Here is a 21,291-nt window from a genome sequence, read left to right on the forward strand (position 1 = left end):
GGGGATCCCTGGGCAGTTGCTGCCTGCAGGTCCAACGCCGGTGGTCTCCTGGTGCCCCAACAAAAGTCTCGGTCCGCCCAACGTGGGGCTCGAACCCACGACCCTGAGATTAAGAGTCTCATGCTCTACCGACTGAGCTAGCCGGGCACAGGGAAGGCGGTGCGCCCCACGGCGCGCAGGCGCCGCACCAAACACATACCGGCGCCCCACGGCTGGTTTAAAGCCCCACAGCGCGGGCGTGTGGCTTTTCCAAACAGCGAGTAGGAATGCCGTAAGGCGGCGCACAGGCAGGTCTCTGTGGCGCAATCGGCCAGCGCGTTCGGCTGTTAACCGAAAGGATGGTGGTTCGAGCCCACCCAGGGACGATGTGACTTTTGTTAGACGCCAGCCTGAGCGAGAGGAACGGAGCGAGCGGTTGTTGCCGTTCTGCTGTGTTCTAGACTTTGTCGCAGCATGATGGCGGCGTAGCTTCTCGTAGTCAGCTGCGAAAGATATGTAGCAGGCTTCTTATCTATCTATCTATCTATCTATCTATTTATTCATTTAACTCTACTTCTACTAAACGAAGAACCGCAAATCATGCGTGCTTTGCTATTTTAGAACGTTCGTGAAGCCGCCGTAAACTTCGCCATGACATATTACATGGTCATCGTAACATGCTACTAAAGCGGCGGAATTCTAGCGAAACTCTGCGAAGGTTCCCGCCATCGCTGCGGAAGACGTACTTCTCTTTTTTCTCCCACCCGGGTTACGGCATACCCCGCCTTTCCGTCATCCCATAGGCTGGGGCTTCTCTTTCTCCGCCGAACAGATGGGTACTGGCCAATGGCCACCAAGAGAGCGCCAGATGGATTGGGGATCCCTGGGCAGTTGCTGCCTGCAGGTCCAACGCCGGTGGTCTCCTGGTGCCCCAACAAAAGTCTCGGTCCGCCCAACGTGGGGCTCGAACCCACGACCCTGAGATTAAGAGTCTCATGCTCTACCGACTGAGCTAGCCGGGCACAGGGAAGGCGGTGCGCCCCACGGCGCGCAGGCGCCGCACCAAACACATACCGGCGCCCCACGGCTGGTTTAAAGCCCCACAGCGCGGGCGTGTGGCTTTTCCAAACAGCGAGTAGGAATGCCGTAAGGCGGCGCACAGGCAGGTCTCTGTGGCGCAATCGGCCAGCGCGTTCGGCTGTTAACCGAAAGGATGGTGGTTCGAGCCCACCCAGGGACGATGTGACTTTTGTTAGACGCCAGCCTGAGCGAGAGGAACGGAGCGAGCGGTTGTTGCCGTTCTGCTGTGTTCTAGACTTTGTCGCAGCATGATGGCGGCGTAGCTTCTCGTAGTCAGCTGCGAAAGATATGTAGCAGGGTTCTTATCTATCTATCTATCTATCTATCTATTTATTCATTTAACTCTACTTCTACTAAACGAAGAACCGCAAATCATGCGTGCTTTGCTATTTTAGAACGTTCGTGAAGCCGCCGTAAACTTCGCCATGACATATTACATGGTCATCGTGACATGCTACTAAAGCGGCGGAATTCTAGCGAAACTCTGCGAAGGTTCCCGCCATCGCTGCGGAAGACGTACTTCTCTTTTTTCTCCCACCCGGGTTACGGCATACCCGCCTTTCCGTCATCCCATAGGCTGGGGCTTCTCTTTCTCCGCCGAACAGATGGGTACTGGCCAATGGCCACCAAGAGAGCGCCAGATGGATTGGGGATCCCTGGGCAGTTGCTGCCTGCAGGTCCAACGCCGGTGGTCTCCTGGTGCCCCAACAAAAGTCTCGGTCCGCCCAACGTGGGGCTCGAACCCACGACCCTGAGATTAAGAGTCTCATGCTCTACCGACTGAGCTAGCCGGGCACAGGGAAGGCGGTGCGCCCCACGGCGCGCAGGCGCCGCACCAAACACATACCGGCGCCCCACGGCTGGTTTAAAGCCCCACAGCGCGGGCGTGTGGCTTTTCCAAACAGCGAGTAGGAATGCCGTAAGGCGGCGCACAGGCAGGTCTCTGTGGCGCAATCGGCCAGCGCGTTCGGCTGTTAACCGAAAGGATGGTGGTTCGAGCCCACCCAGGGACGATGTGACTTTTGTTAGACGCCAGCCTGAGCGAGAGGAACGGAGCGAGCGGTTGTTGCCGTTCTGCTGTGTTCTAGACTTTGTCGCAGCATGATGGCGGCGTAGCTTCTCGTAGTCAGCTGCGAAAGATATGTAGCAGGGTTCTTATCTATCTATCTATCTATCTATCTATTTATTCATTTAACTCTACTTCTACTAAACGAAGAACCGCAAATCATGCGTGCTTTGCTATTTTAGAACGTTCGTGAAGCCGCCGTAAACTTCGCCATGACATATTACATGGTCATCGTGACATGCTACTAAAGCGGCGGAATTCTAGCGAAACTCTGCGAAGGTTCCCGCCATCGCTGCGGAAGACGTACTTCTCTTTTTTCTCCCACCCGGGTTACGGCATACCCCGCCTTTCCGTCATCCCATAGGCTGGGGCTTCTCTTTCTCCGCCGAACAGATGGGTACTGGCCAATGGCCACCAAGAGAGCGCCAGATGGATTGGGGATCCCTGGGCAGTTGCTGCCTGCAGGTCCAACGCCGGTGGTCTCCTGGTGCCCCAACAAAAGTCTCGGTCCGCCCAACGTGGGGCTCGAACCCACGACCCTGAGATTAAGAGTCTCATGCTCTACCGACTGAGCTAGCCGGGCACAGGGAAGGCGGTGCGCCCCACGGCGCGCAGGCGCCGCACCAAACACATACCGGCGCCCCACGGCTGGTTTAAAGCCCCACAGCGCGGGCGTGTGGCTTTTCCAAACAGCGAGTAGGAATGCCGTAAGGCGGCGCACAGGCAGGTCTCTGTGGCGCAATCGGCCAGCGCGTTCGGCTGTTAACCGAAAGGATGGTGGTTCGAGCCCACCCAGGGACGAAGTGACTTTTGTTAGACGCCAGCCTGAGCGAGAGGAACGGAGCGAGCGGTTGTTGCCGTTCTGCTGTGTTCTAGACTTTGTCGCAGCATGATGGCGGCGTAGCTTCTCGTAGTCAGCTGCGAAAGATATGTAGCAGGGTTCTTATCTATCTATCTATCTATCTATTTATTCATTTAACTCTACTTCTACTAAACGAAGAACCGCAAATCATGCGTGCTTTGCTATTTTAGAACGTTCGTGAAGCCGCCGTAAACTTCGCCATGACATATTACATGGTCATCGTAACATGCTACTAAAGCGGCGGAATTCTAGCGAAACTCTGCGAAGGTTCCCGCCATCGCTGCGGAAGACGTACTTCTCTTTTTTCTCCCACCCGGGTTACGGCATACCCCGCCTTTCCGTCATCCCATAGGCTGGGGCTTCTCTTTCTCCGCCGAACAGATGGGTACTGGCCAATGGCCACCAAGAGAGCGCCAGATGGATTGGGGATCCCTGGGCAGTTGCTGCCTGCAGGTCCAACGCCGGTGGTCTCCTGGTGCCCCAACAAAAGTCTCGGTCCGCCCAACGTGGGGCTCGAACCCACGACCCTGAGATTAAGAGTCTCATGCTCTACCGACTGAGCTAGCCGGGCACAGGGAAGGCGGTGCGCCCCACGGCGCGCAGGCGCCGCACCAAACACATACCGGCGCCCCACGGCTGGTTTAAAGCCCCACAGCGCGGGCGTGTGGCTTTTCCAAACAGCGAGTAGGAATGCCGTAAGGCGGCGCACAGGCAGGTCTCTGTGGCGCAATCGGCCAGCGCGTTCGGCTGTTAACCGAAAGGATGGTGGTTCGAGCCCACCCAGGGACGACGTGACTTTTGTTAGACGCCAGCCTGAGCGAGAGGAACGGAGCGAGCGGTTGTTGCTGTTCTGCTGTGTTCTAGACTTTGTCGCAGCATGATGGCGGCGTAGCTTCTCGTAGTCAGCTGCGAAAGATATGTAGCAGGCTTCTTATCTATCTATCTATCTATCTATTTATTCATTTAACTCTACTTCTACTAAACGAAGAACCGCAAATCATGCGTGCTTTGCTATTTTAGAACGTTCGTGAAGCCGCCGTAAACTTCGCCATGACATATTACATGGTCATCGTGACATGCTACTAAAGCGGCGGAATTCTAGCGAAACTCTGCGAAGGTTCCCGCCATCGCTGCGGAAGACGTACTTCTCTTTTTTCTCCCACCCGGGTTACGGCATACCCCGCCTTTCCGTCATCCCATAGGCTGGGGCTTCTCTTTCTCCGCCGAACAGATGGGTACTGGCCAATGGCCACCAAGAGAGCGCCAGATGGATTGGGGATCCCTGGGCAGTTGCTGCCTGCAGGTCCAACGCCGGTGGTCTCCTGGTGCCCCAACAAAAGTCTCGGTCCGCCCAACGTGGGGCTCGAACCCACGACCCTGAGATTAAGAGTCTCATGCTCTACCGACTGAGCTAGCCGGGCACAGGGAAGGCGGTGCGCCCCACGGCGCGCAGGCGCCGCACCAAACACATACCGGCGCCCCACGGCTGGTTTAAAGCCCCACAGCGCGGGCGTGTGGCTTTTCCAAACAGCGAGTAGGAATGCCGTAAGGCGGCGCACAGGCAGGTCTCTGTGGCGCAATCGGCCAGCGCGTTCGGCTGTTAACCGAAAGGATGGTGGTTCGAGCCCACCCAGGGACGATGTGACTTTTGTTAGACGCCAGCCTGAGCGAGAGGAACGGAGCGAGCGGCTGTTGCCGTTCTGCTGTGTTCTAGACTTTGTCGCAGCATGATGGCGGCGTAGCTTCTCGTAGTCAGCTGCGAAAGATATGTAGCAGGGTTCTTATCTATCTATCTATCTATCTATTTATTCATTTAACTCTACTTCTACTAAACGAAGAACCGCAAATCATGCGTGCTTTGCTATTTTAGAACGTTCGTGAAGCCGCCGTAAACTTCGCCATGACATATTACATGGTCATCGTGACATGCTACTAAAGCGGCGGAATTCTAGCGAAACTCTGCGAAGGTTCCCGCCATCGCTGCGGAAGACGTACTTCTCTTTTTTCTCCCACCCGGGTTACGGCATACCCCGCCTTTCCGTCATCCCATAGGCTGGGGCTTCTCTTTCTCCGCCGAACAGATGGGTACTGGCCAATGGCCACCAAGAGAGCGCCAGATGGATTGGGGATCCCTGGGCAGTTGCTGCCTGCAGGTCCAACGCCGGTGGTCTCCTGGTGCCCCAACAAAAGTCTCGGTCCGCCCAACGTGGGGCTCGAACCCACGACCCTGAGATTAAGAGTCTCATGCTCTACCGACTGAGCTAGCCGGGCACAGGGAAGGCGGTGCGCCCCACGGCGCGCAGGCGCCGCACCAAACACATACCGGCGCCCCACGGCTGGTTTAAAGCCCCACAGCGCGGGCGTGTGGCTTTTCCAAACAGCGAGTAGGAATGCCGTAAGGCGGCGCACAGGCAGGTCTCTGTGGCGCAATCGGCCAGCGCGTTCGGCTGTTAACCGAAAGGATGGTGGTTCGAGCCCACCCAGGGACGACGTGACTTTTGTTAGACGCCAGCCTGAGCGAGAGGAACGGAGCGAGCGGTTGTTGCCGTTCTGCTGTGTTCTAGACTTTGTCGCAGCATGATGGCGGCGTAGCTTCTCGTAGTCAGCTGCGAAAGATATGTAGCAGGGTTCTTATCTATCTATCTATCTATCTATTTATTCATTTAACTCTACTTCTACTAAACGAAGAACCGCAAATCATGCGTGCTTTGCTATTTTAGAACGTTCGTGAAGCCGCCGTAAACTTCGCCATGACATATTACATGGTCATCGTGACATGCTACTAAAGCGGCGGAATTCTAGCGAAACTCTGCGAAGGTTCCCGCCATCGCTGCGGAAGACGTACTTCTCTTTTTTCTCCCACCCGGGTTACGGCATACCCCGCCTTTCCGTCATCCCATAGGCTGGGGCTTCTCTTTCTCCGCCGAACAGATGGGTACTGGCCAATGGCCACCAAGAGAGCGCCAGATGGATTGGGGATCCCTGGGCAGTTGCTGCCTGCAGGTCCAACGCCGGTGGTCTCCTGGTGCCCCAACAAAAGTCTCGGTCCGCCCAACGTGGGGCTCGAACCCACGACCCTGAGATTAAGAGTCTCATGCTCTACCGACTGAGCTAGCCGGGCACAGGGAAGGCGGTGCGCCCCACGGCGTGCAGGCGCCGCACCAAACACATACCGGCGCCCCACGGCTGGTTTAAAGCCCCACAGCGCGGGCGTGTGGCTTTTCCAAACAGCGAGTAGGAATGCCGTAAGGCGGCGCACAGGCAGGTCTCTGTGGCGCAATCGGCCAGCGCGTTCGGCTGTTAACCGAAAGGATGGTGGTTCGAGCCCACCCAGGGACGACGTGACTTTTGTTAGACGCCAGCCTGAGCGAGAGGAACGGAGCGAGCGGTTGTTGCCGTTCTGCTGTGTTCTAGACTTTGTCGCAGCATGATGGCGGCGTAGCTTCTCGTAGTCAGCTGCGAAAGATATGTAGCAGGGTTCTTATCTATCTATCTATCTATCTATTTATTCATTTAACTCTACTTCTACTAAACGAAGAACCGCAAATCATGCGTGCTTTGCTATTTTAGAACGTTCGTGAAGCCGCCGTAAACTTCGCCATGACATATTACATGGTCATCGTGACATGCTACTAAAGCGGCGGAATTCTAGCGAAACTCTGCGAAGGTTCCCGCCATCGCTGCGGAAGACGTACTTCTCTTTTTTCTCCCACCCGGGTTACGGCATACCCCGCCTTTCCGTCATCCCATAGGCTGGGGCTTCTCTTTCTCCGCCGAACAGATGGGTACTGGCCAATGGCCACCAAGAGAGCGCCAGATGGATTGGGGATCCCTGGGCAGTTGCTGCCTGCAGGTCCAACGCCGGTGGTCTCCTGGTGCCCCAACAAAAGTCTCGGTCCGCCCAACGTGGGGCTCGAACCCACGACCCTGAGATTAAGAGTCTCATGCTCTACCGACTGAGCTAGCCGGGCACAGGGAAGGCGGTGCGCCCCACGGCGCGCAGGCGCCGCACCAAACACATACCGGCGCCCCACGGCTGGTTTAAAGCCCCACAGCGCGGGCGTGTGGCTTTTCCAAACAGCGAGTAGGAATGCCGTAAGGCGGCGCACAGGCAGGTCTCTGTGGCGCAATCGGCCAGCGCGTTCGGCTGTTAACCGAAAGGATGGTGGTTCGAGCCCACCCAGGGACGATGTGACTTTTGTTAGACGCCAGCCTGAGCGAGAGGAACGGAGCGAGCGGTTGTTGCCGTTCTGCTGTGTTCTAGACTTTGTCGCAGCATGATGGCGGCGTAGCTTCTCGTAGTCAGCTGCGAAAGATATGTAGCAGGCTTCTTATCTATCTATCTATCTATCTATTTATTCATTTAACTCTACTTCTACTAAACGAAGAACCGCAAATCATGCGTGCTTTGCTATTTTAGAACGTTCGTGAAGCCGCCGTAAACTTCGCCATGACATATTACATGGTCATCGTGACATGCTACTAAAGCGGCGGAATTCTAGCGAAACTCTGCGAAGGTTCCCGCCATCGCTGCGGAAGACGTACTTCTCTTTTTTCTCCCACCCGGGTTACGGCATACCCCGCCTTTCCGTCATCCCATAGGCTGGGGCTTCTCTTTCTCCGCCGAACAGATGGGTACTGGCCAATGGCCACCAAGAGAGCGCCAGATGGATTGGGGATCCCTGGGCAGTTGCTGCCTGCAGGTCCAACGCCGGTGGTCTCCTGGTGCCCCAACAAAAGTCTCGGTCCGCCCAACGTGGGGCTCGAACCCACGACCCTGAGATTAAGAGTCTCATGCTCTACCGACTGAGCTAGCCGGGCACAGGGAAGGCGGTGCGCCCCACGGCGCGCAGGCGCCGCACCAAACACATACCGGCGCCCCACGGCTGGTTTAAAGCCCCACAGCGCGGGCGTGTGGCTTTTCCAAACAGCGAGTAGGAATGCCGTAAGGCGGCGCACAGGCAGGTCTCTGTGGCGCAATCGGCCAGCGCGTTCGGCTGTTAACCGAAAGGATGGTGGTTCGAGCCCACCCAGGGACGATGTGACTTTTGTTAGACGCCAGCCTGAGCGAGAGGAACGGAGCGAGCGGTTGTTGCCGTTCTGCTGTGTTCTAGACTTTGTCGCAGCATGATGGCGGCGTAGCTTCTCGTAGTCAGCTGCGAAAGATATGTAGCAGGGTTCTTATCTATCTATCTATCTATCTATCTATTTATTCATTTAACTCTACTTCTACTAAACGAAGAACCGCAAATCATGCGTGCTTTGCTATTTTAGAACGTTCGTGAAGCCGCCGTAAACTTCGCCATGACATATTACATGGTCATCGTGACATGCTACTAAAGCGGCGGAATTCTAGCGAAACTCTGCGAAGGTTCCCGCCATCGCTGCGGAAGACGTACTTCTCTTTTTTCTCCCACCCGGGTTACGGCATACCCCGCCTTTCCGTCATCCCATAGGCTGGGGCTTCTCTTTCTCCGCCGAACAGATGGGTACTGGCCAATGGCCACCAAGAGAGCGCCAGATGGATTGGGGATCCCTGGGCAGTTGCTGCCTGCAGGTCCAACGCCGGTGGTCTCCTGGTGCCCCAACAAAAGTCTCGGTCCGCCCAACGTGGGGCTCGAACCCACGACCCTGAGATTAAGAGTCTCATGCTCTACCGACTGAGCTAGCCGGGCACAGGGAAGGCGGTGCGCCCCACGGCGCGCAGGCGCCGCACCAAACACATACCGGCGCCCCACGGCTGGTTTAAAGCCCCACAGCGCGGGCGTGTGGCTTTTCCAAACAGCGAGTAGGAATGCCGTAAGGCGGCGCACAGGCAGGTCTCTGTGGCGCAATCGGCCAGCGCGTTCGGCTGTTAACCGAAAGGATGGTGGTTCGAGCCCACCCAGGGACGATGTGACTTTTGTTAGACGCCAGCCTGAGCGAGAGGAACGGAGCGAGCGGTTGTTGCCGTTCTGCTGTGTTCTAGACTTTGTCGCAGCATGATGGCGGCGTAGCTTCTCGTAGTCAGCTGCGAAAGATATGTAGCAGGCTTCTTATCTATCTATCTATCTATCTATCTATTTATTCATTTAACTCTACTTCTACTAAACGAAGAACCGCAAATCATGCGTGCTTTGCTATTTTAGAACGTTCGTGAAGCCGCCGTAAACTTCGCCATGACATATTACATGGTCATCGTGACATGCTACTAAAGCGGCGGAATTCTAGCGAAACTCTGCGAAGGTTCCCGCCATCGCTGCGGAAGACGTACTTCTCTTTTTTCTCCCACCCGGGTTACGGCATACCCCGCCTTTCCGTCATCCCATAGGCTGGGGCTTCTCTTTCTCCGCCGAACAGATGGGTACTGGCCAATGGCCACCAAGAGAGCGCCAGATGGATTGGGGATCCCTGGGCAGTTGCTGCCTGCAGGTCCAACGCCGGTGGTCTCCTGGTGCCCCAACAAAAGTCTCGGTCCGCCCAACGTGGGGCTCGAACCCACGACCCTGAGATTAAGAGTCTCATGCTCTACCGACTGAGCTAGCCGGGCACAGGGAAGGCGGTGCGCCCCACGGCGCGCAGGCGCCGCACCAAACACATACCGGCGCCCCACGGCTGGTTTAAAGCCCCACAGCGCGGGCGTGTGGCTTTTCCAAACAGCGAGTAGGAATGCCGTAAGGCGGCGCACAGGCAGGTCTCTGTGGCGCAATCGGCCAGCGCGTTCGGCTGTTAACCGAAAGGATGGTGGTTCGAGCCCACCCAGGGACGATGTGACTTTTGTTAGACGCCAGCCTGAGCGAGAGGAACGGAGCGAGCGGTTGTTGCCGTTCTGCTGTGTTCTAGACTTTGTCGCAGCATGATGGCGGCGTAGCTTCTCGTAGTCAGCTGCGAAAGATATGTAGCAGGCTTCTTATCTATCTATCTATCTATCTATCTATTTATTCATTTAACTCTACTTCTACTAAACGAAGAACCGCAAATCATGCGTGCTTTGCTATTTTAGAACGTTCGTGAAGCCGCCGTAAACTTCGCCATGACATATTACATGGTCATCGTAACATGCTACTAAAGCGGCGGAATTCTAGCGAAACTCTGCGAAGGTTCCCGCCATCGCTGCGGAAGACGTACTTCTCTTTTTTCTCCCACCCGGGTTACGGCATACCCCGCCTTTCCGTCATCCCATAGGCTGGGGCTTCTCTTTCTCCGCCGAACAGATGGGTACTGGCCAATGGCCACCAAGAGAGCGCCAGATGGATTGGGGATCCCTGGGCAGTTGCTGCCTGCAGGTCCAACGCCGGTGGTCTCCTGGTGCCCCAACAAAAGTCTCGGTCCGCCCAACGTGGGGCTCGAACCCACGACCCTGAGATTAAGAGTCTCATGCTCTACCGACTGAGCTAGCCGGGCACAGGGAAGGCGGTGCGCCCCACGGCGCGCAGGCGCCGCACCAAACACATACCGGCGCCCCACGGCTGGTTTAAAGCCCCACAGCGCGGGCGTGTGGCTTTTCCAAACAGCGAGTAGGAATGCCGTAAGGCGGCGCACAGGCAGGTCTCTGTGGCGCAATCGGCCAGCGCGTTCGGCTGTTAACCGAAAGGATGGTGGTTCGAGCCCACCCAGGGACGATGTGACTTTTGTTAGACGCCAGCCTGAGCGAGAGGAACGGAGCGAGCGGTTGTTGCCGTTCTGCTGTGTTCTAGACTTTGTCGCAGCATGATGGCGGCGTAGCTTCTCGTAGTCAGCTGCGAAAGATATGTAGCAGGGTTCTTATCTATCTATCTATCTATCTATCTATTTATTCATTTAACTCTACTTCTACTAAACGAAGAACCGCAAATCATGCGTGCTTTGCTATTTTAGAACGTTCGTGAAGCCGCCGTAAACTTCGCCATGACATATTACATGGTCATCGTGACATGCTACTAAAGCGGCGGAATTCTAGCGAAACTCTGCGAAGGTTCCCGCCATCGCTGCGGAAGACGTACTTCTCTTTTTTCTCCCACCCGGGTTACGGCATACCCGCCTTTCCGTCATCCCATAGGCTGGGGCTTCTCTTTCTCCGCCGAACAGATGGGTACTGGCCAATGGCCACCAAGAGAGCGCCAGATGGATTGGGGATCCCTGGGCAGTTGCTGCCTGCAGGTCCAACGCCGGTGGTCTCCTGGTGCCCCAACAAAAGTCTCGGTCCGCCCAACGTGGGGCTCGAACCCACGACCCTGAGATTAAGAGTCTCATGCTCTACCGACTGAGCTAGCCGGGCACAGGGAAGGCGGTGCGCCCCACGGCGCGCAGGCGCCGCACCAAACACATACCGGCGCCCCACGGCTGGTTTAAAGCCCCACAGCGCGGGCGTGTGGCTTTTCCAAACAGCGAGTAGGAATGCCGTAAGGCGGCGCACAGGCAGGTCTCTGTGGCGCAATCGGCCAGCGCGTTCGGCTGTTAACCGAAAGGATGGTGGTTCGAGCCCACCCAGGGACGATGTGACTTTTGTTAGACGCCAGCCTGAGCGAGAGGAACGGAGCGAGCGGTTGTTGCCGTTCTGCTGTGTTCTAGACTTTGTCGCAGCATGATGGCGGCGTAGCTTCTCGTAGTCAGCTGCGAAAGATATGTAGCAGGGTTCTTATCTATCTATCTATCTATCTATCTATTTATTCATTTAACTCTACTTCTACTAAACGAAGAACCGCAAATCATGCGTGCTTTGCTATTTTAGAACGTTCGTGAAGCCGCCGTAAACTTCGCCATGACATATTACATGGTCATCGTGACATGCTACTAAAGCGGCGGAATTCTAGCGAAACTCTGCGAAGGTTCCCGCCATCGCTGCGGAAGACGTACTTCTCTTTTTTCTCCCACCCGGGTTACGGCATACCCCGCCTTTCCGTCATCCCATAGGCTGGGGCTTCTCTTTCTCCGCCGAACAGATGGGTACTGGCCAATGGCCACCAAGAGAGCGCCAGATGGATTGGGGATCCCTGGGCAGTTGCTGCCTGCAGGTCCAACGCCGGTGGTCTCCTGGTGCCCCAACAAAAGTCTCGGTCCGCCCAACGTGGGGCTCGAACCCACGACCCTGAGATTAAGAGTCTCATGCTCTACCGACTGAGCTAGCCGGGCACAGGGAAGGCGGTGCGCCCCACGGCGCGCAGGCGCCGCACCAAACACATACCGGCGCCCCACGGCTGGTTTAAAGCCCCACAGCGCGGGCGTGTGGCTTTTCCAAACAGCGAGTAGGAATGCCGTAAGGCGGCGCACAGGCAGGTCTCTGTGGCGCAATCGGCCAGCGCGTTCGGCTGTTAACCGAAAGGATGGTGGTTCGAGCCCACCCAGGGACGAAGTGACTTTTGTTAGACGCCAGCCTGAGCGAGAGGAACGGAGCGAGCGGTTGTTGCCGTTCTGCTGTGTTCTAGACTTTGTCGCAGCATGATGGCGGCGTAGCTTCTCGTAGTCAGCTGCGAAAGATATGTAGCAGGGTTCTTATCTATCTATCTATCTATCTATCTATTTATTCATTTAACTCTACTTCTACTAAACGAAGAACCGCAAATCATGCGTGCTTTGCTATTTTAGAACGTTCGTGAAGCCGCCGTAAACTTCGCCATGACATATTACATGGTCATCGTAACATGCTACTAAAGCGGCGGAATTCTAGCGAAACTCTGCGAAGGTTCCCGCCATCGCTGCGGAAGACGTACTTCTCTTTTTTCTCCCACCCGGGTTACGGCATACCCCGCCTTTCCGTCATCCCATAGGCTGGGGCTTCTCTTTCTCCGCCGAACAGATGGGTACTGGCCAATGGCCACCAAGAGAGCGCCAGATGGATTGGGGATCCCTGGGCAGTTGCTGCCTGCAGGTCCAACGCCGGTGGTCTCCTGGTGCCCCAACAAAAGTCTCGGTCCGCCCAACGTGGGGCTCGAACCCACGACCCTGAGATTAAGAGTCTCATGCTCTACCGACTGAGCTAGCCGGGCACAGGGAAGGCGGTGCGCCCCACGGCGTGCAGGCGCCGCACCAAACACATACCGGCGCCCCACGGCTGGTTTAAAGCCCCACAGCGCGGGCGTGTGGCTTTTCCAAACAGCGAGTAGGAATGCCGTAAGGCGGCGCACAGGCAGGTCTCTGTGGCGCAATCGGCCAGCGCGTTCGGCTGTTAACCGAAAGGATGGTGGTTCAAGCCCACCCAGGGACGATGTGACTTTTGTTAGACGCCAGCCTGAGCGAGAGGAACGGAGCGAGCGGTTGTTGCCGTTCTGCTGTGTTCTAGACTTTGTCGCAGCATGATGGCGGCGTAGCTTCTCGTAGTCAGCTGCGAAAGATATGTAGCAGGGTTCTTATCTATCTATCTATCTATCTATCTATTTATTCATTTAACTCTACTTCTACTAAACGAAGAACCGCAAATCATGCGTGCTTTGCTATTTTAGAACGTTCGTGAAGCCGCCGTAAACTTCGCCATGACATATTACATGGTCATCGTGACATGCTACTAAAGCGGCGGAATTCTAGCGAAACTCTGCGAAGGTTCCCGCCATCGCTGCGGAAGACGTACTTCTCTTTTTTCTCCCACCCGGGTTACGGCATACCCCGCCTTTCCGTCATCCCATAGGCTGGGGCTTCTCTTTCTCCGCCGAACAGATGGGTACTGGCCAATGGCCACCAAGAGAGCGCCAGATGGATTGGGGATCCCTGGGCAGTTGCTGCCTGCAGGTCCAACGCCGGTGGTCTCCTGGTGCCCCAACAAAAGTCTCGGTCCGCCCAACGTGGGGCTCGAACCCACGACCCTGAGATTAAGAGTCTCATACTCTACCGACTGAGCTAGCCGGGCACAGGGAAGGCGGTGCGCCCCACGGCGCGCAGGCGCCGCACCAAACACATACCGGCGCCCCACGGCTGGTTTAAAGCCCCACAGCGCGGGCGTGTGGCTTTTCCAAACAGCGAGTAGGAATGCCGTAAGGCGGCGCACAGGCAGGTCTCTGTGGCGCAATCGGCCAGCGCGTTCGGCTGTTAACCGAAAGGATGGTGGTTCGAGCCCACCCAGGGACGATGTGACTTTTGTTAGACGCCAGCCTGAGCGAGAGGAACGGAGCGAGCGGTTGTTGCCGTTCTGCTGTGTTCTAGACTTTGTCGCAGCATGATGGCGGCGTAGCTTCTCGTAGTCAGCTGCGAAAGATATGTAGCAGGCTTCTTATCTATCTATCTATCTATCTATCTATTTATTCATTTAACTCTACTTCTACTAAACGAAGAACCGCAAATCATGCGTGCTTTGCTATTTTAGAACGTTCGTGAAGCCGCCGTAAACTTCGCCATGACATATTACATGGTCATCGTAACATGCTACTAAAGCGGCGGAATTCTAGCGAAACTCTGCGAAGGTTCCCGCCATCGCTGCGGAAGACGTACTTCTCTTTTTTCTCCCACCCGGGTTACGGCATACCCCGCCTTTCCGTCATCCCATAGGCTGGGGCTTCTCTTTCTCCGCCGAACAGATGGGTACTGGCCAATGGCCACCAAGAGAGCGCCAGATGGATTGGGGATCCCTGGGCAGTTGCTGCCTGCAGGTCCAACGCCGGTGGTCTCCTGGTGCCCCAACAAAAGTCTCGGTCCGCCCAACGTGGGGCTCGAACCCACGACCCTGAGATTAAGAGTCTCATGCTCTACCGACTGAGCTAGCCGGGCACAGGGAAGGCGGTGCGCCCCACGGCGTGCAGGCGCCGCACCAAACACATACCGGCGCCCCACGGCTGGTTTAAAGCCCCACAGCGCGGGCGTGTGGCTTTTCCAAACAGCGAGTAGGAATGCCGTAAGGCGGCGCACAGGCAGGTCTCTGTGGCGCAATCGGCCAGCGCGTTCGGCTGTTAACCGAAAGGATGGTGGTTCAAGCCCACCCAGGGACGATGTGACTTTTGTTAGACGCCAGCCTGAGCGAGAGGAACGGAGCGAGCGGTTGTTGCCGTTCTGCTGTGTTCTAGACTTTGTCGCAGCATGATGGCGGCGTAGCTTCTCGTAGTCAGCTGCGAAAGATATGTAGCAGGGTTCTTATCTATCTATCTATCTATCTATCTATTTATTCATTTAACTCTACTTCTACTAAACGAAGAACCGCAAATCATGCGTGCTTTGCTATTTTAGAACGTTCGTGAAGCCGCCGTAAACTTCGCCATGACATATTACATGGTCATCGTGACATGCTACTAAAGCGGCGGAATTCTAGCGAAACTCTGCGAAGGTTCCCGCCATCGCTGCGGAAGACGTACTTCTCTTTTTTCTCCCACCCGGGTTACGGCATACCCCGCCTTTCCGTCATCCCATAGGCTGGGGCTTCTCTTTCTCCGCCGAACAGATGGGTACTGGCCAATGGCCACCAAGAGAGCGCCAGATGGATTGGGGATCCCTGGGCAGTTGCTGCCTGCAGGTCCAACGCCGGTGGTCTCCTGGTGCCCCAACAAAAGTCTCGGTCCGCCCAACGTGGGGCTCGAACCCACGACCCTGAGATTAAGAGTCTCATACTCTACCGACTGAGCTAGCCGGGCACAGGGAAGGCGGTGCGCCCCACGGCGCGCAGGCGCCGCACCAAACACATACCGGCGCCCCACGGCTGGTTTAAAGCCCCACAGCGCGGGCGTGTGGCTTTTCCAAACAGCGAGTAGGAATGCCGTAAGGCGGCGCACAGGCAGGTCTCTGTGGCGCAATCGGCCAGCGCGTTCGGCTGTTAACCGAAAGGATGGTGGTTCGAGCCCACCCAGGGACGAAGTGACTTTTGTTAGACGCCAGCCTGAGCGAGAGGAACGGAGCGAGCGGTTGTTGCCGTTCTGCTGTGTTCTAGACTTTGTCGCAGCATGATGGCGGCGTAGCTTCTCGTAGTCAGCTGCGAAAGATATGTAGCAGGGTTCTTATCTATCTATCTATCTATCTATCTATTTATTCATTTAACTCTACTTCTACTAAACGAAGAACCGCAAATCATGCGTGCTTTGCTATTTTAGAACGTTCGTGAAGCCGCCGTAAACTTCGCCATGACATATTACATGGTCATCGTGACATGCTACTAAAGCGGCGGAATTCTAGCGAAACTCTGCGAAGGTTCCCGCCATCGCTGCGGAAGACGTACTTCTCTTTTTTCTCCCACCCGGGTTACGGCATACCCCGCCTTTCCGTCATCCCATAGGCTGGGGCTTCTCTTTCTCCGCCGAACAGATGGGTACTGGCCAATGGCCACCAAGAGAGCGCCAGATGGATTGGGGATCCCTGGGCAGTTGCTGCCTGCAGGTCCAACGCCGGTGGTCTCCTGGTGCCCCAACAAAAGTCTCGGTCCGCCCAACGTGGGGCTCGAACCCACGACCCTGAGATTAAGAGTCTCATGCTCTACCGACTGAGCTAGCCGGGCACAGGGAAGGCGGTGCGCCCCACGGCGCGCAGGCGCCGCACCAAACACATACCGGCGCCCCACGGCTGGTTTAAAGCCCCACAGCGCGGGCGTGTGGCTTTTCCAAACAGCGAGTAGGAATGCCGTAAGGCGGCGCACAGGCAGGTCTCTGTGGCGCAATCGGCCAGCGCGTTCGGCTGTTAACCGAAAGGATGGTGGTTCGAGCCCACCCAGGGACGATGTGACTTTTGTTAGACGCCAGCCTGAGCGAGAGGAACGGAGCGAGCGGTTGTTGCCGTTCTGCTGTGTTCTAGACTTTGTCGCAGCATGATGGCGGCGTAGCTTCTCGTAGTCAGCTGCGAAAGATATGTAGCAGGCTTCTTATCTATCTATCTATCTATCTATTTATTCATTTAACTCTACTTCTACTAAACGAAGAACCGCAAATCATGCGTGCTTTGCTATTTTAGAACGTTCGTGAAGCCGCCGTAAACTTCGCCATGACATATTACATGGTCATCGTGACATGCTACTAAAGCGGCGGAATTCTAGCGAAACTCTGCGAAGGTTCCCGCCATCGCTGCGGAAGACGTACTTCTCTTTTTTCTCCCACCCGGGTTACGGCATACCCCGCCTTTCCGTCATCCCATAGGCTGGGGCTTCTCTTTCTCCGCCGAACAGATGGGTACTGGCCAATGGCCACCAAGAGAGCGCCAGATGGATTGGGGATCCCTGGGCAGTTGCTGCCTGCAGGTCCAACGCCGGTGGTCTCCTGGTGCCCCAACAAAAGTCTCGGTCCGCCCAACGTGGGGCTCGAACCCACGACCCTGAGATTAAGAGTCTCATGCTCTACCGACTGAGCTAGCCGGGCACAGGGAAGGCGGTGCGCCCCACGGCGTGCAGGCGCCGCACCAAACACATACCGGCGCCCCACGGCTGGTTTAAAGCCCCACAGCGCGGGCGTGTGGCTTTTCCAAACAGCGAGTAGGAATGCCGTAAGGCGGCGCACAGGCAGGTCTCTGTGGCGCAATCGGCCAGCGCGTTCGGCTGTTAACCGAAAGGATGGTGGTTCGAGCCCACCCAGGGAAGATGTGACTTTTGTTAGACGCCAGCCTGAGCGAGAGGAACGGAGCGAGCGGTTGTTGCCGTTCTGCTGTGTTCTAGACTTTGTCGCAGCATGATGGCGGCGTAGCTTCTCGTAGTCAGCTGCGAAAGATATGTAGCAGGGTTCTTATCTATCTATCTATCTATCTATCTATTTATTCATTTAACTCTACTTCTACTAAACGAAGAACCGCAAATCATGCGTGCTTTGCTATTTTAGAACGTTCGTGAAGCCGCCGTAAACTTCGCCATGACATATTACATGGTCATCGTGACATGCTACTAAAGCGGCGGAATTCTAGCGAAACTCTGCGAAGGTTCCCGCCATCGCTGCGGAAGACGTACTTCTCTTTTTTCTCCCACCCGGGTTACGGCATACCCCGCCTTTCCGTCATCCCATAGGCTGGGGCTTCTCTTTCTCCGCCGAACAGATGGGTACTGGCCAATGGCCACCAAGAGAGCGCCAGATGGATTGGGGATCCCTGGGCAGTTGCTGCCTGCAGGTCCAACGCCGGTGGTCTCCTGGTGCCCCAACAAAAGTCTCGGTCCGCCCAACGTGGGGCTCGAACCCACGACCCTGAGATTAAGAGTCTCATGCTCTACCGACTGAGCTAGCCGGGCACAGGGAAGGCGGTGCGCCCCACGGCGCGCAGGCGCCGCACCAAACACATACCGGCGCCCCACGGCTGGTTTAAAGCCCCACAGCGCGGGCGTGTGGCTTTTCCAAACAGCGAGTAGGAATGCCGTAAGGCGGCGCACAGGCAGGTCTCTGTGGCGCAATCGGCCAGCGCGTTCGGCTGTTAACCGAAAGGATGGTGGTTCGAGCCCACCCAGGGACGATGTGACTTTTGTTAGACGCCAGCCTGAGCGAGAGGAACGGAGCGAGCGGTTGTTGCCGTTCTGCTGTGTTCTAGACTTTGTCGCAGCATGATGGCGGCGTAGCTTCTCGTAGTCAGCTGCGAAAGATATGTAGCAGGCTTCTTATCTATCTATCTATCTATCTATTTATTCATTTAACTCTACTTCTACTAAACGAAGAACCGCAAATCATGCGTGCTTTGCTATTTTAGAACGTTCGTGAAGCCGCCGTAAACTTCGCCATGACATATTACATGGTCATCGTGACATGCTACTAAAGCGGCGGAATTCTAGCGAAACTCTGCGAAGGTTCCCGCCATCGCTGCGGAAGACGTACTTCTCTTTTTTCTCCCACCCGGGTTACGGCATACCCCGCCTTTCCGTCATCCCATAGGCTGGGGCTTCTCTTTCTCCGCCGAACAGATGGGTACTGGCCAATGGCCACCAAGAGAGCGCCAGATGGATTGGGGATCCCTGGGCAGTTGCTGCCTGCAGGTCCAACGCCGGTGGTCTCCTGGTGCCCCAACAAAAGTCTCGGTCCGCCCAACGTGGGGCTCGAACCCACGACCCTGAGATTAAGAGTCTCATGCTCTACCGACTGAGCTAGCCGGGCACAGGGAAGGCGGTGCGCCCCACGGCGTGCAGGCGCCGCACCAAACACATACCGGCGCCCCACGGCTGGTTTAAAGCCCCACAGCGCGGGCGTGTGGCTTTTCCAAACAGCGAGTAGGAATGCCGTAAGGCGGCGCACAGGCAGGTCTCTGTGGCGCAATCGGCCAGCGCGTTCGGCTGTTAACCGAAAGGATGGTGGTTCGAGCCCACCCAGGGACGATGTGACTTTTGTTAGACGCCAGCCTGAGCGAGAGGAACGGAGCGAGCGGTTGTTGCCGTTCTGCTGTGTTCTAGACTTTGTCGCAGCATGATGGCGGCGTAGCTTCTCGTAGTCAGCTGCGAAAGATATGTAGCAGGGTTCTTATCTATCTATCTATCTATCTATCTATTTATTCATTTAACTCTACTTCTACTAAACGAAGAACCGCAAATCATGCGTGCTTTGCTATTTTAGAACGTTCGTGAAGCCGCCGTAAACTTCGCCATGACATATTACATGGTCATCGTGACATGCTACTAAAGCGGCGGAATTCTAGCGAAACTCTGCGAAGGTTCCCGCCATCGCTGCGGAAGACGTACTTCTCTTTTTTCTCCCACCCGGGTTACGGCATACCCCGCCTTTCCGTCATCCCATAGGCTGGGGCTTCTCTTTCTCCGCCGAACAGATGGGTACTGGCCAATGGCCACCAAGAGAGCGCCAGATGGATTGGGGATCCCTGGGCAGTTGCTGCCTGCAGGTCCAACGCCGGTGGTCTCCTGGTGCCCCAACAAAAGTCTCGGTCCGCCCAACGTGGGGCTCGAACCCACGACCCTGAGATTAAGAGTCTCATGCTCTACCGACTGAGCTAGCCGGGCACAGGGAAGGCGGTGCGCCCCACGGCGCGCAGGCGCCGCACCAAACACATACCGGCGCCCCACGGCTGGTTTAAAGCCCCACAGCGCGGGCGTGTGGCTTTTCCAAACAGCGAGTAGGAATGCCGTAAGGCGGCGCACAGGCAGGTCTCTGTGGCGCAATCGGCCAGCGCGTTCGGCTGTTAACCGAAAGGATGGTGGTTCGAGCCCACCCAGGGACGATGTGACTTTTGTTAGACGCCAGCCTGAGCGAGAGGAACGGAGCGAGCGGTTGTTGCCGTTCTGCTGTGTTCTAGACTTTGTCGCAGCATGATGGCGGCGTAGCTTCTCGTAGTCAGCTGCGAAAGATATGTAGCAGGCTTCTTATCTATCTATCTATCTATCTATTTATTCATTTAACTCTACTTCTACTAAACGAAGAACCGCAAATCATGCGTGCTTTGCTATTTTAGAACGTTCGTGAAGCCGCCGTAAACTTCGCCATGACATATTACATGGTCATCGTGACATGCTACTAAAGCGGCGGAATTCTAGCGAAACTCTGCGAAGGTTCCCGCCATCGCTGCGGAAGACGTACTTCTCTTTTTTCTCCCACCCGGGTTACGGCATACCCCGCCTTTCCGTCATCCCATAGGCTGGGGCTTCTCTTTCTCCGCCGAACAGATGGGTACTGGCCAATGGCCACCAAGAGAGCGCCAGATGGATTGGGGATCCCTGGGCAGTTGCTGCCTGCAGGTCCAACGCCGGTGGTCTCCTGGTGCCCCAACAAAAGTCTCGGTCCGCCCAACGTGGGGCTCGAACCCACGACCCTGAGATTAAGAGTCTCATGCTCTACCGACTGAGCTAGCCGGGCACAGGGAAGGCGGTGCGCCCCACGGCGCTGCAGGCGCCGCACCAAACACATACCGGCGCCCCACGGCTGGTTTAAAGCCCCACAGCGCGGGCGTGTGGCTTTTCCAAACAGCGAGTAGGAATGCCGTAAGGCGGCGCACAGGCAGGTCTCTGTGGCGCAATCGGCCAGCGCGTTCGGCTGTTAACCGAAAGGATGGTGGTTCGAGCCCACCCAGGGACGATGTGACTTTTGTTAGACGCCAGCCTGAGCGAGAGGAACGGAGCGAGCGGTTGTTGCCGTTCTGCTGTGTTCTAGACTTTGTCGCAGCATGATGGCGGCGTAGCTTCTCGTAGTCAGCTGCGAAAGATATGTAGCAGGGTTCTTATCTATCTATCTATCTATCTATCTATTTATTCATTTAACTCTACTTCTACTAAACGAAGAACCGCAAATCATGCGTGCTTTGCTATTTTAGAACGTTCGTGAAGCCGCCGTAAACTTCGCCATGACATATTACATGGTCATCGTGACATGCTACTAAAGCGGCGGAATTCTAGCGAAACTCTGCGAAGGTTCCCGCCATCGCTGCGGAAGACGTACTTCTCTTTTTTCTCCCACCCGGGTTACGGCATACCCCGCCTTTCCGTCATCCCATAGGCTGGGGCTTCTCTTTCTCCGCCGAACAGATGGGTACTGGCCAATGGCCA

General features: G+C 56.1%; 50 non-coding genes across 50 annotated transcripts; 25 read left to right on the forward strand and 25 right to left on the reverse strand.

Annotated features, from left to right (window-relative positions):
• Positions 1 to 74: 74 nt before the first annotated feature.
• Positions 75 to 147, reverse strand: trnak-cuu (transfer RNA lysine (anticodon CUU)). The gene has a single exon. It is a non-coding gene; the product is annotated as a tRNA-Lys (tRNA).
• Positions 148 to 291: 144 nt separating this feature from the next.
• On the forward strand, positions 292 to 365 carry trnan-guu (transfer RNA asparagine (anticodon GUU)). The gene has a single exon. It is a non-coding gene; the product is annotated as a tRNA-Asn (tRNA).
• Positions 366 to 928: 563 nt separating this feature from the next.
• Positions 929 to 1,001, reverse strand: trnak-cuu (transfer RNA lysine (anticodon CUU)). Its single transcript has one exon. It is a non-coding gene; the product is annotated as a tRNA-Lys (tRNA).
• A 144-nt stretch (positions 1,002 to 1,145) lies between these two features.
• trnan-guu (transfer RNA asparagine (anticodon GUU)) lies at positions 1,146 to 1,219 on the forward strand. The gene has a single exon. It is a non-coding gene; the product is annotated as a tRNA-Asn (tRNA).
• A 562-nt stretch (positions 1,220 to 1,781) lies between these two features.
• trnak-cuu (transfer RNA lysine (anticodon CUU)) lies at positions 1,782 to 1,854 on the reverse strand. The gene has a single exon. It is a non-coding gene; the product is annotated as a tRNA-Lys (tRNA).
• Positions 1,855 to 1,998: 144 nt separating this feature from the next.
• trnan-guu (transfer RNA asparagine (anticodon GUU)) lies at positions 1,999 to 2,072 on the forward strand. Its single transcript has one exon. It is a non-coding gene; the product is annotated as a tRNA-Asn (tRNA).
• Positions 2,073 to 2,635: 563 nt separating this feature from the next.
• trnak-cuu (transfer RNA lysine (anticodon CUU)) lies at positions 2,636 to 2,708 on the reverse strand. The gene has a single exon. It is a non-coding gene; the product is annotated as a tRNA-Lys (tRNA).
• Positions 2,709 to 2,852: 144 nt separating this feature from the next.
• Positions 2,853 to 2,926, forward strand: trnan-guu (transfer RNA asparagine (anticodon GUU)). The gene has a single exon. It is a non-coding gene; the product is annotated as a tRNA-Asn (tRNA).
• A 559-nt stretch (positions 2,927 to 3,485) lies between these two features.
• Positions 3,486 to 3,558, reverse strand: trnak-cuu (transfer RNA lysine (anticodon CUU)). Its single transcript has one exon. It is a non-coding gene; the product is annotated as a tRNA-Lys (tRNA).
• Positions 3,559 to 3,702: 144 nt separating this feature from the next.
• Positions 3,703 to 3,776, forward strand: trnan-guu (transfer RNA asparagine (anticodon GUU)). Its single transcript has one exon. It is a non-coding gene; the product is annotated as a tRNA-Asn (tRNA).
• A 559-nt stretch (positions 3,777 to 4,335) lies between these two features.
• Positions 4,336 to 4,408, reverse strand: trnak-cuu (transfer RNA lysine (anticodon CUU)). Its single transcript has one exon. It is a non-coding gene; the product is annotated as a tRNA-Lys (tRNA).
• A 144-nt stretch (positions 4,409 to 4,552) lies between these two features.
• Positions 4,553 to 4,626, forward strand: trnan-guu (transfer RNA asparagine (anticodon GUU)). The gene has a single exon. It is a non-coding gene; the product is annotated as a tRNA-Asn (tRNA).
• Positions 4,627 to 5,185: 559 nt separating this feature from the next.
• On the reverse strand, positions 5,186 to 5,258 carry trnak-cuu (transfer RNA lysine (anticodon CUU)). The gene has a single exon. It is a non-coding gene; the product is annotated as a tRNA-Lys (tRNA).
• Positions 5,259 to 5,402: 144 nt separating this feature from the next.
• Positions 5,403 to 5,476, forward strand: trnan-guu (transfer RNA asparagine (anticodon GUU)). Its single transcript has one exon. It is a non-coding gene; the product is annotated as a tRNA-Asn (tRNA).
• Positions 5,477 to 6,035: 559 nt separating this feature from the next.
• Positions 6,036 to 6,108, reverse strand: trnak-cuu (transfer RNA lysine (anticodon CUU)). Its single transcript has one exon. It is a non-coding gene; the product is annotated as a tRNA-Lys (tRNA).
• Positions 6,109 to 6,252: 144 nt separating this feature from the next.
• trnan-guu (transfer RNA asparagine (anticodon GUU)) lies at positions 6,253 to 6,326 on the forward strand. Its single transcript has one exon. It is a non-coding gene; the product is annotated as a tRNA-Asn (tRNA).
• Positions 6,327 to 6,885: 559 nt separating this feature from the next.
• On the reverse strand, positions 6,886 to 6,958 carry trnak-cuu (transfer RNA lysine (anticodon CUU)). Its single transcript has one exon. It is a non-coding gene; the product is annotated as a tRNA-Lys (tRNA).
• Positions 6,959 to 7,102: 144 nt separating this feature from the next.
• On the forward strand, positions 7,103 to 7,176 carry trnan-guu (transfer RNA asparagine (anticodon GUU)). The gene has a single exon. It is a non-coding gene; the product is annotated as a tRNA-Asn (tRNA).
• A 559-nt stretch (positions 7,177 to 7,735) lies between these two features.
• On the reverse strand, positions 7,736 to 7,808 carry trnak-cuu (transfer RNA lysine (anticodon CUU)). The gene has a single exon. It is a non-coding gene; the product is annotated as a tRNA-Lys (tRNA).
• Positions 7,809 to 7,952: 144 nt separating this feature from the next.
• Positions 7,953 to 8,026, forward strand: trnan-guu (transfer RNA asparagine (anticodon GUU)). Its single transcript has one exon. It is a non-coding gene; the product is annotated as a tRNA-Asn (tRNA).
• A 563-nt stretch (positions 8,027 to 8,589) lies between these two features.
• trnak-cuu (transfer RNA lysine (anticodon CUU)) lies at positions 8,590 to 8,662 on the reverse strand. Its single transcript has one exon. It is a non-coding gene; the product is annotated as a tRNA-Lys (tRNA).
• Positions 8,663 to 8,806: 144 nt separating this feature from the next.
• trnan-guu (transfer RNA asparagine (anticodon GUU)) lies at positions 8,807 to 8,880 on the forward strand. Its single transcript has one exon. It is a non-coding gene; the product is annotated as a tRNA-Asn (tRNA).
• Positions 8,881 to 9,443: 563 nt separating this feature from the next.
• On the reverse strand, positions 9,444 to 9,516 carry trnak-cuu (transfer RNA lysine (anticodon CUU)). Its single transcript has one exon. It is a non-coding gene; the product is annotated as a tRNA-Lys (tRNA).
• A 144-nt stretch (positions 9,517 to 9,660) lies between these two features.
• On the forward strand, positions 9,661 to 9,734 carry trnan-guu (transfer RNA asparagine (anticodon GUU)). The gene has a single exon. It is a non-coding gene; the product is annotated as a tRNA-Asn (tRNA).
• A 563-nt stretch (positions 9,735 to 10,297) lies between these two features.
• Positions 10,298 to 10,370, reverse strand: trnak-cuu (transfer RNA lysine (anticodon CUU)). The gene has a single exon. It is a non-coding gene; the product is annotated as a tRNA-Lys (tRNA).
• Positions 10,371 to 10,514: 144 nt separating this feature from the next.
• On the forward strand, positions 10,515 to 10,588 carry trnan-guu (transfer RNA asparagine (anticodon GUU)). Its single transcript has one exon. It is a non-coding gene; the product is annotated as a tRNA-Asn (tRNA).
• A 562-nt stretch (positions 10,589 to 11,150) lies between these two features.
• Positions 11,151 to 11,223, reverse strand: trnak-cuu (transfer RNA lysine (anticodon CUU)). Its single transcript has one exon. It is a non-coding gene; the product is annotated as a tRNA-Lys (tRNA).
• Positions 11,224 to 11,367: 144 nt separating this feature from the next.
• On the forward strand, positions 11,368 to 11,441 carry trnan-guu (transfer RNA asparagine (anticodon GUU)). Its single transcript has one exon. It is a non-coding gene; the product is annotated as a tRNA-Asn (tRNA).
• Positions 11,442 to 12,004: 563 nt separating this feature from the next.
• On the reverse strand, positions 12,005 to 12,077 carry trnak-cuu (transfer RNA lysine (anticodon CUU)). Its single transcript has one exon. It is a non-coding gene; the product is annotated as a tRNA-Lys (tRNA).
• A 144-nt stretch (positions 12,078 to 12,221) lies between these two features.
• Positions 12,222 to 12,295, forward strand: trnan-guu (transfer RNA asparagine (anticodon GUU)). The gene has a single exon. It is a non-coding gene; the product is annotated as a tRNA-Asn (tRNA).
• A 563-nt stretch (positions 12,296 to 12,858) lies between these two features.
• Positions 12,859 to 12,931, reverse strand: trnak-cuu (transfer RNA lysine (anticodon CUU)). The gene has a single exon. It is a non-coding gene; the product is annotated as a tRNA-Lys (tRNA).
• A 144-nt stretch (positions 12,932 to 13,075) lies between these two features.
• Positions 13,076 to 13,149, forward strand: trnan-guu (transfer RNA asparagine (anticodon GUU)). The gene has a single exon. It is a non-coding gene; the product is annotated as a tRNA-Asn (tRNA).
• Positions 13,150 to 13,712: 563 nt separating this feature from the next.
• On the reverse strand, positions 13,713 to 13,785 carry trnak-cuu (transfer RNA lysine (anticodon CUU)). Its single transcript has one exon. It is a non-coding gene; the product is annotated as a tRNA-Lys (tRNA).
• A 144-nt stretch (positions 13,786 to 13,929) lies between these two features.
• On the forward strand, positions 13,930 to 14,003 carry trnan-guu (transfer RNA asparagine (anticodon GUU)). Its single transcript has one exon. It is a non-coding gene; the product is annotated as a tRNA-Asn (tRNA).
• Positions 14,004 to 14,566: 563 nt separating this feature from the next.
• trnak-cuu (transfer RNA lysine (anticodon CUU)) lies at positions 14,567 to 14,639 on the reverse strand. The gene has a single exon. It is a non-coding gene; the product is annotated as a tRNA-Lys (tRNA).
• Positions 14,640 to 14,783: 144 nt separating this feature from the next.
• trnan-guu (transfer RNA asparagine (anticodon GUU)) lies at positions 14,784 to 14,857 on the forward strand. Its single transcript has one exon. It is a non-coding gene; the product is annotated as a tRNA-Asn (tRNA).
• Positions 14,858 to 15,420: 563 nt separating this feature from the next.
• Positions 15,421 to 15,493, reverse strand: trnak-cuu (transfer RNA lysine (anticodon CUU)). The gene has a single exon. It is a non-coding gene; the product is annotated as a tRNA-Lys (tRNA).
• Positions 15,494 to 15,637: 144 nt separating this feature from the next.
• On the forward strand, positions 15,638 to 15,711 carry trnan-guu (transfer RNA asparagine (anticodon GUU)). Its single transcript has one exon. It is a non-coding gene; the product is annotated as a tRNA-Asn (tRNA).
• A 563-nt stretch (positions 15,712 to 16,274) lies between these two features.
• On the reverse strand, positions 16,275 to 16,347 carry trnak-cuu (transfer RNA lysine (anticodon CUU)). The gene has a single exon. It is a non-coding gene; the product is annotated as a tRNA-Lys (tRNA).
• A 144-nt stretch (positions 16,348 to 16,491) lies between these two features.
• On the forward strand, positions 16,492 to 16,565 carry trnan-guu (transfer RNA asparagine (anticodon GUU)). The gene has a single exon. It is a non-coding gene; the product is annotated as a tRNA-Asn (tRNA).
• Positions 16,566 to 17,124: 559 nt separating this feature from the next.
• Positions 17,125 to 17,197, reverse strand: trnak-cuu (transfer RNA lysine (anticodon CUU)). The gene has a single exon. It is a non-coding gene; the product is annotated as a tRNA-Lys (tRNA).
• Positions 17,198 to 17,341: 144 nt separating this feature from the next.
• trnan-guu (transfer RNA asparagine (anticodon GUU)) lies at positions 17,342 to 17,415 on the forward strand. The gene has a single exon. It is a non-coding gene; the product is annotated as a tRNA-Asn (tRNA).
• A 563-nt stretch (positions 17,416 to 17,978) lies between these two features.
• On the reverse strand, positions 17,979 to 18,051 carry trnak-cuu (transfer RNA lysine (anticodon CUU)). The gene has a single exon. It is a non-coding gene; the product is annotated as a tRNA-Lys (tRNA).
• A 144-nt stretch (positions 18,052 to 18,195) lies between these two features.
• trnan-guu (transfer RNA asparagine (anticodon GUU)) lies at positions 18,196 to 18,269 on the forward strand. Its single transcript has one exon. It is a non-coding gene; the product is annotated as a tRNA-Asn (tRNA).
• A 559-nt stretch (positions 18,270 to 18,828) lies between these two features.
• trnak-cuu (transfer RNA lysine (anticodon CUU)) lies at positions 18,829 to 18,901 on the reverse strand. Its single transcript has one exon. It is a non-coding gene; the product is annotated as a tRNA-Lys (tRNA).
• A 144-nt stretch (positions 18,902 to 19,045) lies between these two features.
• On the forward strand, positions 19,046 to 19,119 carry trnan-guu (transfer RNA asparagine (anticodon GUU)). The gene has a single exon. It is a non-coding gene; the product is annotated as a tRNA-Asn (tRNA).
• A 563-nt stretch (positions 19,120 to 19,682) lies between these two features.
• On the reverse strand, positions 19,683 to 19,755 carry trnak-cuu (transfer RNA lysine (anticodon CUU)). The gene has a single exon. It is a non-coding gene; the product is annotated as a tRNA-Lys (tRNA).
• Positions 19,756 to 19,899: 144 nt separating this feature from the next.
• Positions 19,900 to 19,973, forward strand: trnan-guu (transfer RNA asparagine (anticodon GUU)). The gene has a single exon. It is a non-coding gene; the product is annotated as a tRNA-Asn (tRNA).
• Positions 19,974 to 20,532: 559 nt separating this feature from the next.
• trnak-cuu (transfer RNA lysine (anticodon CUU)) lies at positions 20,533 to 20,605 on the reverse strand. The gene has a single exon. It is a non-coding gene; the product is annotated as a tRNA-Lys (tRNA).
• A 145-nt stretch (positions 20,606 to 20,750) lies between these two features.
• Positions 20,751 to 20,824, forward strand: trnan-guu (transfer RNA asparagine (anticodon GUU)). Its single transcript has one exon. It is a non-coding gene; the product is annotated as a tRNA-Asn (tRNA).
• The last annotated feature ends 467 nt before the right edge of the window (positions 20,825 to 21,291 follow it).

This window comes from Ictalurus punctatus, chromosome 7 (assembly GCF_001660625.3).
Source record: "Ictalurus punctatus breed USDA103 chromosome 7, Coco_2.0, whole genome shotgun sequence".
Classification (NCBI taxonomy): Eukaryota; Metazoa; Chordata; class Actinopteri; order Siluriformes; family Ictaluridae; genus Ictalurus; species Ictalurus punctatus.